The sequence below is a fragment of the Ranitomeya imitator genome, chromosome 6 (genome assembly GCF_032444005.1).
Source record: "Ranitomeya imitator isolate aRanImi1 chromosome 6, aRanImi1.pri, whole genome shotgun sequence".
Classification (NCBI taxonomy): domain Eukaryota; kingdom Metazoa; phylum Chordata; class Amphibia; order Anura; family Dendrobatidae; genus Ranitomeya; species Ranitomeya imitator.
In genome coordinates this window covers 68367622-68385348 of record NC_091287.1, presented here as the reverse complement: position 1 = coordinate 68385348, position 17727 = coordinate 68367622, and the positions used below count along the sequence as shown (strand labels likewise).

The 17727-nt window shown below is 42.2% G+C and overlaps 1 protein-coding gene across 3 annotated transcripts in view; it reads left to right on the top strand.

The window, feature by feature from the left end:
• The window catches only part of DPP6 (dipeptidyl peptidase like 6), a 1887605-nt gene that overhangs the window by 1633881 nt on the left and 235997 nt on the right, over nucleotides 1–17727 (top strand). The window lies entirely within an intron of this gene.

Genomic DNA, 17727 nt, shown 5'->3' with positions numbered 1-17727 from the left:
ATTTGCACCTTTCTTTATGTAGTAATTCATATTTTTATATATGTCTTTTATTACTATGTTCAATAAAATTGATAGTTTTACTATAGTACCTTAGTGGGGATCGCATTATTTCTTTGATCACACTGTTTGTGAAGGATATCTTGAGAGTGGTACTTTAGCCCTTCGTTTTTTTATTGGGGGGGGGCAATATTTTGCAATACATAGAGCAATTATTTGTGTATATATTATGCCGTCACACTAGCAGTATTTGGTCAGTATTTTACATCACTATGTGTAAGCCAAAACCAGGAGTGGGTGATAAATACAGAAGTGGTGCATATGTTTCTATTATACTTTTCCTCTAATTGTTCCACTCCTGGTTTTGGCTTACAAATACTGATGTAAAATACTGACCAAATACTGCTAGTGTGACGGCAGCCTTTGTAAGCCAAAACCAAGTGTGGGTGAAAAATACAGAAGTGCTGATGTATTTCTATTGTATCAGTCTAATACCCAGGAACTGTCTCGATTGTGATGCTTTATAACTTTCCATTTATTCTTTTTGGACGACGGCTCCTTGATATCAGAATTCTACTAACGCCATAGGTGCAGTAACTAGCTTTCTCTCACTTTCCAGCATGCATTGCGTCTACCATTGCTAAGCAAACTCTCTGCTTTGAACTGAACTTCTCAGTTATGCCTGAATGCAGTTTGACAGACCAGAGCAGGAGCAGAGAGCTGTAGACCCACCACTACCTCCTGCACTTAGTCTCTGCTTCTCTGCTGCTGCAGGGGGTATAAGATGTCAATTTTCTCCTTGTTGAGAATGACAAGTTGGAGTAATGATACCTGTAGGCCATGCAATGCCCCTCTCGGAATTCAGATATGCAAATATCCTCTTCAGAGAGGAAGAGGACAGGAACTCTAGTGTCATCTATTGGATCTATCAATCCTAAAATTCAATATTGACCGTTTTCCTAGAGTCCACGTCCTCTTTCTCTCTGAAGAAGATATTTGCCTAATTAAATTGCTAAAGGATCATTGCATAGCCTATAAGTCTCCTTGCACCAGCTTGACGCTGACTGTAAGGAGAAACTTTACTTCTTGGATCCCTTGTCTGAGAACTCTTGTGCAGCCAAATCAGACCTTATGCTTTGTACTGATAAGAGGCACACACCCTAAAACATGTGTCTTCAAATTGAGTTTTCTGTTCGACATCTCATTCTAAGGCCGGCGTCACACTAGCAGTATTTGGTCAGTATTTTACATCAGTATGTGTAAGCCAAAACCAGGAGTGGAACAATTAGAGGAAAAGTATAATAGAAACATATGCACCACTTCTGTATTTATCACCCACTCCTGGTTATGGCTACAAATACTGATGTAAAATACTGACCAAATACTGCTAGTGTGACGGCAGCCTAAATCCTGTAGCAAGTCTCATTAATGGATCAATTTTGATATTTAGGATCACTACATCCATCAGGTGGCGCTAGAGTTCAAGTTCTATTTCTCTCTGAAAATGCAATCTGCTGCTACAAACAGATTACTCTTGGCAACAGGCAGTGCATGACATCACGAGGTTACAAACTTACTCGGACTGTTTGGAGCGAACATGGATTGTGGTCCCACTGTGCTGTGGACCAAAGAGAGACTCGAGAGTCAATCCTAAGTGCCTCCCCAAGACTGACCCTGGATACACGTCAACAGAAGGTGCCATGATCTGAGGAGAGCCCGGGGAGGTGCTACACCAGGACTGACCTCTGTCACATGGCAGCTGACCCTCAACAAGATATGAAGGTGCTGATGGACACCACTGATATACAGATTGGCAGGTGTAGGACCCACTTCAGACTGGACAGGCAGGAACAGCTTTGGAAAGAACTGGGTCACTGGCAGGTCCAACTGGAATACAGGAACTGGTAGGACCAAATTCAGACAGAATGGACAGTAACGGTTTCAGGAAGAACTGGGTCTCAGGCAACTGGACCACAAATGCGGACAGGTAGGGAACCGCAGATAAGGTAAGGACAAGCACACACAGGGTAGATAGGACCAAGTTCAGAGAAGACAAATGCAAGGACAGGTACATAAAGGACAAGAGCCAGACTCACACTTTGTACTTATAATTAAGTAGCAAGAGTACAAGCAAACAAATAATGTTGCACAGAGAACAGATTAGAGATAGGTACTGGTTCAGACACTGCAGGTTTTAGAGATGGGTACAGATTCAGACACAGGGAATTTAGAAATAGATGAAAACTTAGATATAAATAGGTTGAGGGATCTGGTCCTAATTCAGACAGCGACAAGGATACATGTTCAGGGTTCTGGCCTGGGTATTCAGCCTCCATGTTTATGGAAACAGGAAAGATCAGATTCAGGTACAGATTCAAGGTTTAGGCCTCAGCCCTCAGTGTGGCAGGAACAGGAAAGGACCTGGCAACTCAGCAGTCGTGCGCACACACACACTGAAAGAGAATTTTGCTCAAGCACCTCCCAAAAGGCTGGGGACACATCAGGAGTGCGCGCACTGTCTCTTTATAATCAGGAAGTGCACGTGCGGGCATCTTAACCATACACAGCAATCAGAGGACCCAGAGCTCAATGCGCACAGCAAGCAGAAGACAAGGAGCATAGCCTGGGTGGGTGAGTACGTCGGTGTCCCTGTGTGGTGGGCGATGGGAAGCCATGCAGGGAGGTAGGCAGTGGTGTTACCCACAACAGTAAGAAAGGAGACATTTAGTGGTTCTCATTTAGGATTTTTTTACGGGGGTAAAACAAGATTTTTTTTTTTACATAAAGTAAGTCACATATTGCCTACTTAGCACATTATCTATCAAATGAGACCAAGTTGTCTGAGAGTACAGCAAGCATTGCATAAAAAAGTCTGAATCTCTCCTTGTAAACTCTATTTTTCACTCAGACTTTGATATAGCATTATTGTTGGAGCGCCTTTCTTCACTTTCCATTATGTTCTGGTCCTGCCATTATCTGGACTGTGTCGCTTTTCTCTGACCTTTTTATACATAAAAGCTGATTGTGTTACTTGTACATCCACCTGTCTGCTTTGAATATTGACTTGTACTGTGATGCATGGAGTAATGGAACCCAGTCTACTCCTGCCGCTTGTCATTCTGCTTGTCTTTTATATTTCAGGCTTCAGTAACCACAAGGACTGTACATCAGCACTATATAATAAGTAAACTCTTGTAAGGCAGTAAATATTATATGACGCTTCATCATAAAATAGTAATGGCTGGTAGGCTTAAGATGTGCTGTTCTGCATAGAGTTGATATCACTTTGCTGAATATACTCATCATAAATTGAAATTATCACCTGATATTAGGTTACATTTCATTTTGTTAACCCTTTAATACTGAAGATCTTTTGATCGCCCGTTATTGCATTTTAATGCAATGTCACAGCGACCCAAAAATGTTGGCGTTTGACTTTTTTTCTCGCTTCGCTGTTTATCAATCAGGTTAATCCTTTTTTGTTTATAGATCGGGCGATACCAAATATGTGTATCTTTGATTTTTTTTTATTGTTTTATTTTTAATATGGTGAAAGGGGGGTGATTTGAACTTTTATTTTTTTTATTGTTTTTTTATTTTTAAAAACACTTTTTTTTTTCTTTTGGCATGCTTCAATAGTCTCCATGGGAGACCCGATGGGCTCCGGTACATACAGGCGATGATCAGATCACCTGTATGTAGCTGAATACCTCACTTGCTATGAGCGGCGACATCCGGGCGGCGTTCATAGCAATCCGGCAGTGACAACCTCTGGTTGTGATGCCAACTCATCGGTGACCCGGGATCACGTGATGGGGTCACCGATGGGCGAATTGCCAGAAGTGCATGTTAAATGCCGCTTTCAGCATATGACAGCGGCATTTAACAGGTTCCACCTGCGGATTTTCGGGCACATGTCAGCTGTTCAAAACAGTTGACATGTGCCGGGAAAAATGTGGGCTCACCACCGGAGCCCACATCAAGAGGAAGGAGATAATCTTATACATGTGCCCCTTCTATGTACTGTGTAATGGCTGTGGCTGACCGTGCAGGGACATGGTCTGATCATACCAGAGCTCCTGAGCAGGGGAAGAAGCAAAAGAGAATACAGACAGGACAGCAAGCTGATTCTTTTTGTGAGGTAAAGCATTTCCCTGCATGTTTTTAAAAAAATGTTTTACCTCTAGGAAACAATCATTTGTGACCCCATGCTGTCCTGTCTGTATATTCTCTTTTGCATCCTCCCCTGCGCAGGAGATGTGGTGTGATCAGATCACAGTCAGCAGACACAGCCATTACACAGTACACAGCAGGGGCACATGTATAAGATTATCTCAGCACAGGAACATTTTATTTAAACACATCCAATTGTGGAAATTATGATTATTCCAAGATCTATTGATTAAAATGAACTTTATTTGTGGCACAACCCCATTAAGCTATTATTATTACGCTCCCCATATCTAACACCAAAAATGAGACCGGGATTTATTCCAAATAGAACAGTAGCACTTACCTTAAGGTTCTACCTACTCAGTAAGTACAACTCTGCAGATTTTTCATTCTCTAATGCTTATGTTACAGTATTTTCAAAATAGCATTCCCAGCACAGGAACAGGCATTGTGCCCACCATACTGAACCATCCGTAAAATTGTAAAGTACTACCCCATAACAGTGCGCATAGAAATGTACAAGGCTCAGGGCTCCTATAAAGCATTAGACCTTTCATTCCTGGGACAGTTGTTATAGTCAGAAATCCTATGAACATTAACGATTTATAATTACCCTTTCACTTAGATGGGAGGCTTTCTTGACAGTAATCCACAGTATATTGCTGAATTCTGACTCTTGTTTTCATAAGGTTGGGGCGGCGGAGTCTTGAATATCCAGATAAATGTCAGGATGCTACGGTATTCTTTGTGTTTTAATGACTCACCATTATAGATGTATTACGGTATTTATTTTCAGCAGCTAGCTGACTGATTCAGCCCCATAGGAGGGGTTCGCACCACAACTCGAAATTCTCTTATACTGTTCTGATTTGGGAACAGAATGATGGAATTCATGGCACGGACCTCATCTCTGCCTGACAAACCCCAGTGACTAAAAATTAGGTTTTGTCAGGTTTCCAGCAGGGTGTCCATGATTTAACCATTAAAAAATAGTTCATTAGGCTGCATCCTTTGTTCCAATAAGTATAATGAAGACTCCATTATATCTAGCAGATATAAACTTGTGTCCATGTTTTATTCTGTGCGCGATCAATTTTCATATATGGTATCTTCAAAAAAAAGTGCAGTCTCAAAGATTTATGATATACAGTAAATGTATCCATAAAAATCACATGCCACTTGGATGTCTTGTGTGGGATCTGATTTTTTTTTTTACCCACCCATAGACTTAAATGGGTGACTCTCATCCAAGACTCGAATGAAAGAAGTGCAAGTTTTGATTTTTTTTTTTCACGAGCAGTCGGACCGAGAGTAAAATTGTTCACCTGATTGACAATCGTCAGTGTGCTGTCTGATCAAAAATCGGAAAGCCCATGTCCAATTCATATGCTCATCTGCATGAGCCCTAATACTTCTCACCAATAGACTGAATCCAGGTTAGGAAATCCTCTAAGACACACATCAGTCTGCACTGAAGGTTTTATTCAAAGTAATGGATAAAATTGATCAAATCTCCATTCAGGGAAAACAGATTTTCCCATCACTGAGATTGGAGATGACAGTTGGTGCTTATGAAATTCTATGGAAAGGGAAGAAGGAAGGAGCTAGAGGCAGACACAGACATTGTGCTGCAAGCTCTCCTGAAACAACAGTTAGGCTATATTCACACTTTGCGGATTTTGCTGCGGATCCGCAGCAGTTTCCCATGAGTTTACATTTCAATGTAAACCTATGGGAAACAAAAAACGCTGTGCACATGCTGCAGAAAAATCCGCGCGGAAACGCTGCGGATTACATTCCGCAGCATGTCACTTCTTTTCTGCGGATTTTCAGCTGCTCCAATAGAAAACTGCAGTTGAAAATCCGCAGAAGAAAACGCAGTAAAAACCGCGATAAATCCGCAGTGAAAACGCGCTGCGGTTTTCACTGCGGATTTTGGAATTCTGCTGCGGAAAAATCCGCAGTGGAATCTGCAAAGTGTGAACATAGCCTAACAGTTCATTCTAGCACCAACTGTCATCTCCTATCTCAGTAACAGGAAAGTCTGCGAAAAAAAATCAATTTTCTCTTATAAGGTACATGACAAAAATTCTTATTTTCATGCATACTGTATTATAGATTTATGGGGAAAAAAGCTAAAATGATGGTTACTCTTGTTGTGTTTTATCAGCGATTTTTAAGGTTCTTTAGGAACAGACCCGCTCTAAAAGACTACTCCAAAAACACCATGCGCATGTACCCTAAGACTATGCTCAGATTGTATTTCTCCAGTTACATCCATGATTTTTGGCTGAATCCATGAGAGATGATATTCATACTGAATCCCTGAATGATGAAGCCTTAGACTCAGAGGTGTAACTGTGGGCCCCGATTCTGAAATTTGGACCTGGGCCCTAGATGCATTTTGGTCAGATGTATGAGCCGTTGTAGCATACTAAATCCTAGAAAGACATATGTATATAATGTCCCCAATCCTTGGCCCCTTTCAGTAATAATGTCTCCCATCTTGGGTGCTTTCCTGGTATAACATCTCCTCTCCTAGGCATCTTCCAGTAATAATATCCCCCATTCTAGTGAAATATGCCCTTTCTGACCCTTTCCAGTAATACATGTCCCCCATCCAGGGCCCCTTCCTGGTATAATATTCACCATTCTGGTATGATGTGTCCCATCCCAGGCCTCATCCAGTAATAATTTCCCCCTACCAATAATAATGTCCCCCATGCTTCTATAATATCTTCAATCCTGGGTCCCTTCCTGGTATAATGTCCCCATCCTGGTATAATATCCCCCATCCTGGTATAATGTCTCTATCCAGTCCCCTTCCAGTAATAATGTTCAATGTTCATCTCTAACACATTTAAAAAAAAACAATTAAATGAGTATTCTCACTTTCCCTCAGTCTCACGACGCAGCATCCCCTTCTATAGCTGGACTTCCTTGGATGCACATCCAGCTGAAGTAGACGCTGGTGTTGGCCTGGACCCCTGCATACACTGCCATGACATGAACTCATTTCCAATCAACTCAATTTGTGTTTTTTTTCTAAAAGTGTCTGCATTTTGGATACACACATGAACATAATCAGTTTTTTGTGCCCTTCTGAAAAAACTAACATTTTCAGAAAAAGCAGAAACAGCTGAATTCCGATGGTGTCATTGCAGTCTATGGCTCAATTAGGGATTCAGGAGGTTCAAAAGTTTCAGACCGAACCCCAGACATAGCTTTAGAGAAAAGACCAGCTCCGTGTGAACAGAATGTAATATAAATTGATTTTCTCACTAAAATGTTTATTTCTGAAGGAATGATGTATGAGGACGCTCCATGCCTTTTTTTTTATTATTATTATTATGTGTGTCAAGAAAACATGTAAATGCATGAATGCTCAGCTGAGCAGGACGCTGCATGAAATAAGATCTAGATTGATTTTCCTACTTTCTAATTCCTTTCATATTTCCAGTTTTCATGACTGACAGGCAGCTTTATAGTGCAGCTGTTGTGCCTTATTCACGAAATCTATTTTCGCTCCTTTAAAGCAAACAACATGTAGTGTTACTGTATGGGTCAAAATGGCTCTGACGAAAAAAGCATTGTTACTCATAGATGCAATTATTGGCTTTCAACGCTCTATGCCATGTAGGTTTCCGCAAGTCTGTTCACATACTTCAAGGAGCTGTCTCTCGAGCCCAGTTAATGTAGTCCCCTGCTGGTCAATGACTGACATTGGTGATAGGCCTACTGCATCACGCTCACTGAAATTAGCCAAAGCATGCAGTTTGGTTGTCAAAAGGAGAACGAAGAAAAAGTCTTCATACCATGAGACAGCCCGCACTTATGTATACAGTTCAGCACAGCATCGCGTTATAAGACTTTTTGCAGGCAACTGCCAAGTGTTGTAATTGGCAAGGATATTTGTCATGGGCATTCAATAAAGACTAGTTCTTTCTAATAATTAGCTGTCCAACCCTGAAAGATAGAGCGGTCGATGGAACCCAGGCCTGATAAATTGGGGTGGTCTCTAATGAGACTGGGGTTATGGCGCCGGCCAGTTCGTATCATAATCCTGTCTCATTTCGCCATTATAGCCCTCTGACGTTATTACATTTCAAGGTTCAACTCTGATATTAACAGTGCGGCGATGCTGAAGTGTAATTTGGTGCATGAACAGAAATGGCGAAATCTGGCAAGGTATTGGGGACTTGACTTAAGACACCGCTGACCTCACTGCACTCATTGGGTTTTCATTTATAGAGACTGTAAGAGATATTATGGGCCCTCAGTGATAGAAATATAAGATTATGTTCCCGCAATGAGTATGTGATGAGTTTTTGATATTGCAGAGTTTCTGCACCTATTAAGAAAATTAGATTATTTGAGTTTTTCATTTGATTTTGAGTGTGTGTTTTACAACGTATTCAATGAGAATATTTCATTCATTCATATCTAGGATGTGTTATTTAAGTGTTCCCTTTATTTTTTTGAGCAGTTTATATTAGATAGATAGATAGATAGATAGATAGATAGATAGATAGATTAAAAGCTGGCAAAGGATCTACAGCGTACAGTGTAATCACAGAGTGACAGGTTAAAATAGAATAGTTAGAATAGATATATACATATACACATAGAATACATATGTCACGCTCACGCCCTGACTGGTGGGCGTGAGCTCGGAGTTTGTGGCCCCACTGTGCCATGAACCAAACTACCCTGGAAGGGGCGTGACTGACAGCTGCCTTGGTCTTCTCTGGTTCCTCTGATGGTGAGGTCAGACTTGTGTGGCAGGCAACTGTCAGGTGCTACTCCAGGGTGGTGTCTGGCTGGGGCTGCGGATCTCTCTTGGAGAACAGGAACACTAGGACAAGTGCGAGCATCAGGCAGAACTGGCAGAAGAGCCCGGCTGAAACTCATACGAGTAGGCTGGCATGGCCGAGACACAGGGCTGGCAGAGACACAGGGCTGGCAGGTACTGTAGAGACACAGGGCTGGTAGGTACTGTAGAGACACAGGGCTGGCAGGTACTGTAGAGACACAGAGCTGGTAGGTACGGCAGAGACACAGGGCTGGCAGGTGTGGTGTAAGGAGGAGCAGGTAGGGTCCTGTTCACACAGGAAGTGCAGATACGGATATGAAGGAACAAGTTGGGACCTATTCACACAGGAGGAGCAGGTACAGATATAAGCAGGAATGAAAGAAGTATGAAGGAACAGGTTGGGACCTGTTCATCACACAGGAAGAGAACCGCAAGGCTGCTAATAAGAGTGGTAGAGCAGCAAGAGACAGAGCAGCAACAGAAGCTAAGTAGAGTGGAACCTCAAGAAATGCGGAGAGGAGCTGCAGCAAGAGATATCTGCAGCAGCAGGAGCAGAGCAGAGCAGAGTATAAAGGAGCAGGAGTGCGGAGCAGAGGTAAAGCTGTAAGAGAGCGGAGCACAAGCAAAGCCAAAAGAGCCGCCAGATTGCGGAGCATAAGCAAACAGAGAGGACATAAGGAAAGACACAGCAGGGAAAGAAGCCACAGACAAGGAGACAGAGGTAGGACAAAGTTCAGACAAGGTAATGGAACCAGTCAAGGTACAAGAACAAAGATACAGGGACCAGGATATACTGCCTCCTGGAGGGCAGACAACAAGATCAAGGCAAGGCTAGAACAGAAACACTGAGACCAGGATATACAGCCTCCTGGAGGGCAGACAGACAAGATCAACGCAAAGCTAGGAGTAGAACCTCCAGAGAAGGAGGAACACAGAGCAAGGCCTGGCAGCTCAGAAGCTGGACACTAACTGAGTTTAGACATTGCACAGGCCCAGTCCACAGGGTGGAGCTGCCCAAAATACTGGAGGCCTCTTGGTAATTAGTCAGGAACACATTAGACAGGTGCGCCCTGATTCTTTAAGAACCAGAGAGTTCCGGCGCTGCTCCCGTATGCACACAGCCAGGAAGCATGCAGAAAGCAGGCAGAAAGCAAGAGACACAGAGCATGGAGCCGGCAGCAGACGGAGACAACAACATGACCTGGAGCAGTGGGTGAGATGGTGTATAAGAGATGAGAGGCCATGCTGTGATGCCAGCAGAGTTGTTGCAACATATACATACATGTGAGTAACACACACATACAGTACAGACCAAAAGTTTGGACACACCTTGTTATTTAAAGATTTTTCTGTATTTTCATGATGATGAAAATTGTACATTCACACTGAAGGCATCAAAACTATGAATTAACACATGTGGAATTATATATTTAACTGAAAATGTCTTATATTCTAGGTTCTTCAAAGTAGCCACCTTTTGCTTTGATGATTGCTTTGCACACTCTTGGCATTCTCTTGATGAGCTTCAAGAGGTAGTCACCGGAAATGGTGTTCCAACAATCTTGAAGGAGTTCCCAGAGATGCTTAGCACTTGTTGGCCCTTTTGCCTTCACTCTGCGGTCCAGCTCACCCCAAACAATCTCGATTGGGTTCAGGTCTGGTGACTGTGGAGGGCGTAACACCCCATCACTCTCCTTCTTGGTCACATAGCTCTTACACAGCCTGGAGGTGTGTTTGGGGTTATTGTCCTGTTGAAAAATAAATGATGGTCCAACTAAACGCAAACCGGATGGAATTGCATGCCGCTGCAACATGCTGTGGTAGCCATGCTGGTTCAATATGCCTTCAATTCTGAATAAATCCCCAACAGTATCATCAGCAAAGCACCCCCACATCATTACACCTCCTACTCCATGCTTCACGGTGGGATCCAGGCATATAGAGTCCATCCATTCACCTTTCTGCGTCGCACAAAGACACGATGGTTGGAACCAAAGATCTCAAATTTGGACTCATCAGACCAAAGCACAGATTTCCACTGGTCTAATGTCCATTGCTTGTGTTCTTTAGCCCAAACAAGTCTCTTCTGCTTGTTGCCTGTCCTTAGCAGTGGTTTCCTAGCAGCTATTTTACCATGAAGGCCTGATGCACAAAGTCTCCTCTTAACAGTTGTTGTAGAGATGTGTCTGCTGCTAGAACTCTGTGTGGCATTGACCTGGTATCTAATCTGAGCTGCTGTTAACCTGCGATTTCTGAGGCTGGTGACTCGGATAAACTTATCCTCAGAAGCAGAGGTGACTCTTGGTTTTCCTTTCCTGGGGCAGTCCTCATGTGAGCCAGTTTCTTTGTAGCGCTTGATGGTTTTTGCAACTGCACTTCGGGACACTTTCAAAGTTTGCCCAATTTTTTCAGACTGACTGACCTTCATTTCTTAAAGTAATGATGGCCACTTGTTTTTCTTTACTTAGTTGCTTTTTTCTTGCCATAATACAAATTCTAACAGTCTATTCAGTAGGACTATCAGCTGTGTATCCACCAGACTTCTTCACAACACAACTGATGGTCCCAACCCCATTTATAAGGCAAGAAATCCCACTTATTAAACCTGACAGGGCACACCTGTGAAGTGAAAACCATTTCCAGTGACTACCTCTTGAAGCTCATCAAGAGAATGCCAAGATTGTGCAAAGCAGTCATCAAAGCAAAAGGTGACTACTTTGGAAAACCTAGAATATAAGACACATATTTATTTGTTTCACACTTTGTTGTTTAGTATATAATTCCACATGTGTTAATTCATAGTTTTGATGCCTTCAGTATGAATTTACATTTTTCATAGTCATGAAAATAAAGAAAAATCTTTAAATGAGAAGGTGTGTCCAAACGTTTGGTATATACTGTATATATGTTGTTATATTGACCTGAAAAATAGAATAAAAGCCGGTAATTCATCTGCCGGCTTTTGTAAAATCACTGCAGGAGCTGACAGGATAGAAGAGATGGATTATCGTACATACAGTAGGTACATATAGAGTAGGTAGATATGTAGAAGGCAGTGACAAATACAATTAGTACAGTGTGTGCAAATTACTGGACATGTATTTAATTAATAAAAGGTTATTTTAAGGATAAAAATGGTGTGGACTCCCGAGCAATTTTCACAATCAGTATGGTATATTGTTGATTTATTATTTTACTTTTATTACAGGAGATTGAGGGCATCACATGGATTAGGAGAAACAATAAAATGGTCAAACTGTGTTTTTTGTTTTTTTCATTAAAAGACTTTATTCTGGCTGTGTCTTTATTTTCCATGTACCAACTATAGGATTAGTAATGGATAGGTGTCTTATTGACACCTCTCCATTAATAAGCCAGGCATGATGTCACCTTTCAATACAAAGGTGACATCAACCCCACAACTATTACTCTACTTGCCTCTGCTACATGGAAAGTGGGAAGAGGGAGGCTAAGTCTCTTTTTGGTGTGTCATGTTTTAAATACTGCTGCCTCCTGGTATTTGACTTTGTCAAAACTTCATCTGCGTATTATGGTATAAGGAAATGCATAGCCTCAAAAACTCGTTACAGTTCCAGCAAAGTGGGTGGGATTTTTTTTACAAATTTTATGCCTTCTGTATTTTTTTTTTTATGCAGAGGAAACAGACCTGAGGTGTGGTTTTTACATGTGCAACATGTCAATTTCTCTTGCGGGTACAGATATATATATAAAAAAACTTAATTGTGGGAATTTAATCTACAAATTTAGGGTCTTGATTCATCATTTGATGTATTTTTAAGTTACTTTTCATTTTTGTCTTGTGGTATTTGCTGACGTTTATTGCTCCAAATTTATCAAAATGGATCACAAGGTTCATGAATTTGGCATAAAATGAAAAATGGCCTTTTTTTCCTGTTAACCTTACCACTTTTGTGACTTTTTGAGCAAATGTTTTTCCCATGTAACCTACAGCCATCACCTTTCAGCCTCATGTGACAGCATTGAAAAATGTATACATGACTCCAATAAGGGAAAAAACCTCACTTTTTATTATGCTCGCCTATAGGGCGGTCGGGTCCAGTGGCCGCCATTGGTCATCATCCTGCTGGTCCTCTTTTTTGTGATGCTATCCTTTTTCTCTGCTTCTTGTGAATGATGTGTCTTACTACATCCAAACAGTGTTCTGCTTTGTGCTCCTGTGCAGACGCACTTGTGAGTACTGTGAGAACTATGTTAACCCCTTTTGTCAGCTTCTTTTATTATGAATTATTATTTTAAATGCTCCTAAGGGCACATCTATCTGCTATACACATATTCTGATTATGGCAAGAATTAGTGGGTAATGATTTTTAATTTCATCTTTCATCACCCCAAAAAAGGTCTGTACAGAAGGAACCAGATATACAGTTAGGTCCATATATATTTGGACAGAGACAACATTTTTCTAATTTTGGTTATAGACATTACCACAATTAATTTTAAACCAAACAATTCAGATGCAGTTGAAGTTCAGACTTTCAGCTTTCATTTGAGAGTATCCACATTAAAATTGGATGAAGGGTTTAGGAGTTTCAGCTCCTTAACATGTGCCACCCTGTTTTTAAAGGGACCAAAAGTATTTGGACAGATTCAATAATTTTAAATAAAGTGTTCATTTTTAGTACTTGGTTGAAAACCCTTTGTTGGCAATGACTGCCTGAAGTCTTGAACTCATGGACATCACCAGACGCTGTGTTTCCTCCTTTTTGATCCTGTGCCAGGCCTTCACTGCAGTGGTTTTTAGTTGCTGTTTGTTTGTGGGCCTTTCTGTCTGAAGTTTAGTCTTTAACAAGTGAAATGCATGCTCAATTGGGTTGAGATCAGGTGACTGACTTGGCCATTCAACAATATTCCACTTCTTTGCTTTAATAAACTCCTGGGTTGCTTTGGCTTTATGATTTGGGTCATTGTCCATCTGTAGTATGAAACAACGAACAATCAGTTTGGCTGCATTTGGCTGGATCTGAGCACACAGTAGGGCTCTGAATACCTCAGAATTCATTCGGCTGCTTCTGTCCTGTGTCACATCATCAATAAACACTAGTGACCCAGTGCCACTGGCAGCCATGCATGCCCAAGCCATCACACTGCCTCCGCCATGTTTTACAGATGATGTGGTATGCTTTGGATCATGAGCTCTACCACGCCTTTGCCATGCTTTTCTCTTTCCATCATTCTGGTAGAGGTTGATCTTGGTTTCATCTGTCCAAAGAATGTTCTTCCAGGACTGTGCTGGCTTTTTTAGATGTTTTTTTAGCAAAGTCCAGTCTAGCCTTTTTATTCTTGATGCTTATGAGTGGCTTGCACCGTGCAGTGAACCCTCTGTATTTACTTTCATGCAGTCTTCTCTTTATGGTAGATTTGGATATTGATACGCCTACCTCCTGGAGAGTGTTGTTCACTTGGTTGGCTGTTGTGAAGGGGTTTCTCTTCACCATGGAGATTATTCTGCGATCATCCACCACTGTTGTCTTCCGTGGGCGCCCAGGTCTTTTTGCATTGATGAGTTCACCAGTGCTTTTTTCTTTCTCAGGATGTACCAAACTGTAGATTTTGCCACTCCTAATATTTTAGCAATTTCTCGGATGGGTTTTTTCAGTTTTCGCAGCTTAAGGATGGCTTGTTTCACCAGCATGGAGAGCTCCTTTGACCGCATGTTTACTTCATAGCAAAACCTTCCAAATGCATGCACCACACCTCAAATCAACTCCAGACCTTTATCTGCTTAACTGAGAATGACATAACAAAGGGATTGCCCACACCTATCCATAACATAGCCTTGGAGTCAATTGTCCAATTACTTTTGGTCCCTTTAAAAACAGGGTGGCACATGTTAAGGATCTGAAACTCCTAAACCCTTCATCCAATTTTAATGTGGATACCCTCAAATGAAAGCTGAAAGTCTGAACTTCAACTGCATCTGAATTGTTTTGTATAAAATTAATTGTGGTAATGTCTATAACCAAAATTAGAAAAATGTTGTCTCTGTCCAAATATATATGGAGCTAACTGTATAGATGGAGATAAAAGTGAGCGAGAGTTATGTGGGAATTTTTTCCTATCCGTGTACATTTGGTTTTCATGCAGTAGTAAGTCTGCAAACATATGTCTGTCTATGGCTGAGGCATTCTCAGGTACAGAATCCGGTCTATTGTGCAAGGCCTTAAAAATAATTTTCCTACAAAAAAGATACGCATCTTTTAGTAAAGTGAATTTGTCAACAGCCAACATAAGAGAAAAAGTGAGACATTGTCTGAGGAAAGACCTTTCCTCCTCCGTAAGGATATATGAGGACAAGTTGATGATTTGTAACTGAGAATCTGTAGAGTCTAATATTTGTATATCTTCGTCTTTGTTCGGGTTGGGTTGTTTCTGGTGTATCTGGGGCCTCGTTTTTTATCTACTTTTGCCACGTCTGAACCGTCATCCATATTGCTTTTTTCTGAGCTTAAAAAGTCACTATGTTCTTATTAAGAGGTGGCTGGTATATCAGAGGTGCTAGTGGTAGGTGGATACTGCCTATTGACCACACGTTTCCACCTGAAGACTGGTGTTAGGACTGGCGGAACGCACCAAGAGAGATGATATAGATGCGTTCGCAGTCCGGGGTCCACCGTGCAGGTGAAACCTGCTGCTAGGAAATGACAGACAATATGGCGGTATTCAAAAGTATACACGCGTGGGTTAAACCTCACCCAGCGTGAAGAAAGCGATCCTGTTGCGTCACAGGACCGCGGTACCGCACATAGAGCGCGAGCAAGTGGTCAGCGAACTAAACCCCAACAGGGATTGTAGTCCGATTAGACCCTTGCTGGCACTACACCGCTACTGGGTGTGAAAGGAATTATATAATTAAGGCACCGAAGTGCGAACTGTGCCGTGCTGGCAGGCACCACTAAGCACCCAGACGTGGGTCAGGAAGCGCACACTGGCGCGTGGCACTGCACTGGCGGTCACAGCAGTAGACGCTGACACGTGTGTGACACGTTGAGTGATAAGTCGGGCCCTAGATAGCAGCCATACTCCATACGCGAACAATCATACAATAGGGTAGGGGTATTTAAAGAACGACTTGCACTCACAACAAACACACGTATTAAATTGTACACTAGCGCATGGCCGTGCGGTCATGCGCAGTTTATATAGTTGCAGGACAGGAAGCGGCCACAGAAACTTTGCCCTTCCAAGACCTGCCAAGAGGACCAATAGAATGCGCTGCAGAGTCTGAGCACATGACCCTCGATCTCCAACGGGAGATCTTGCCCTGGGCATGCTCAGTGTGCGCAGACAAGGACTTAGTCCCAGGGAAGTCCACTCGCTGCTGACCAGTATAGGCTTTACAGGCAGAAGCTGGAGAAGCAGCAGTAACTCTTCTCACAGAGTCAGACTGAGCGAGACGCTGGGATCGACGTCCCTGCTGAGCAGGCTCCACTGCGGCTGGAGGAGAATGGGAGACCGCAGCGGAGACGGATCGAGATTCCCCCTGTGCAGCAGAGGAAACTCGACTCCTAACAACTGGTTCCCTGTTTCATAGTCTCTCTTATCATGATTAGGTTTACTCCTTTTTTATCCAGAATTTCCTTTTCAACTTTGTTGATGACATTCTTTAGTTTGTTTTGAAAGTGAGACACTAATTGGTCGTGATCAAATCTAGCCATCTGTGACTCTAGAGTCTTAATATGGGTTTTTGGGCCTGTAGAAGATCTCTGTCATGTTCTAGCAACATATTAATTGTGATGTTAAAACATTTAGCGATGCCCACCTCCCATGTTGAGTTGAATGAGGGAGTGACCTCCAAAGCAGGAGAAATTTGAACCCGTAACCCTCTTGGGCAGATAGATGTTTTAAGTTATTCTTCTAAGCTGTGAAAGCCGTTGAATCTCCAACAGGATCAGAGATCGGCACCTGTCACAACAAGCATGGATGTATGTAGAAACTACCTGCCTATTAGTTCTTAGGTTCATAGTAAAATAGTGAAAACCCCTTTAAAAGTCACAATTGAGGAATCAGCTAACCATCTGGATTCGCTAGGCTGTTGACAAAATGGAAAAAAATAGAAAACAGGTGAGTACATATAAAATAGGAACAAACAGAATAAACAATAGGGTCTAAACCAAAAGAAAAAGGCACAACTAGTGCAAAGGCAATGATGAATCAAGGCCTTGGTGTATGTTTACAAGAAGCAGTTGCAGTGACACTTGGATTTTATTTGTCTAAAGGGAAAATCATGTTGTTTTACAGTAGCAGCATTTCACAAAATGGCTGGGGTCACACTTGCGAGTGTGATGCAAGAAACTTGCACATCAATTCCTTTGCACTGCCACTGGCACTTGGGACCGGATTGTGCAGCTGCATAGAAATACATGCAGCCGCACGCTCCGGTCGTGAGTGCCGGCGGTAGTGCCGGGTATTGATGCGAAGGAGACTCGCGCGAGTTTCTTGCATCACACTCACAAGTGTGACCCCGGCCAGTCTCATAGGTTCATGTGAGCCTAGCCAATGGAATCCCTCACTTGCCAAGAACCAGGCATTGAAATGTCGTGTCTGGGAGGAGTGGGCCTGCGCATGTGCTCCACAGCTCCATTCATTGTCTATGGGTATGATAGCAGAGTACATTACTCAGTTTTCTCCAGCAGTCTCAAAGACAATGAATGAAATGGTGGCACGCGTTATACCGCCTCTATTTCCAATGTAAAGTACATTGA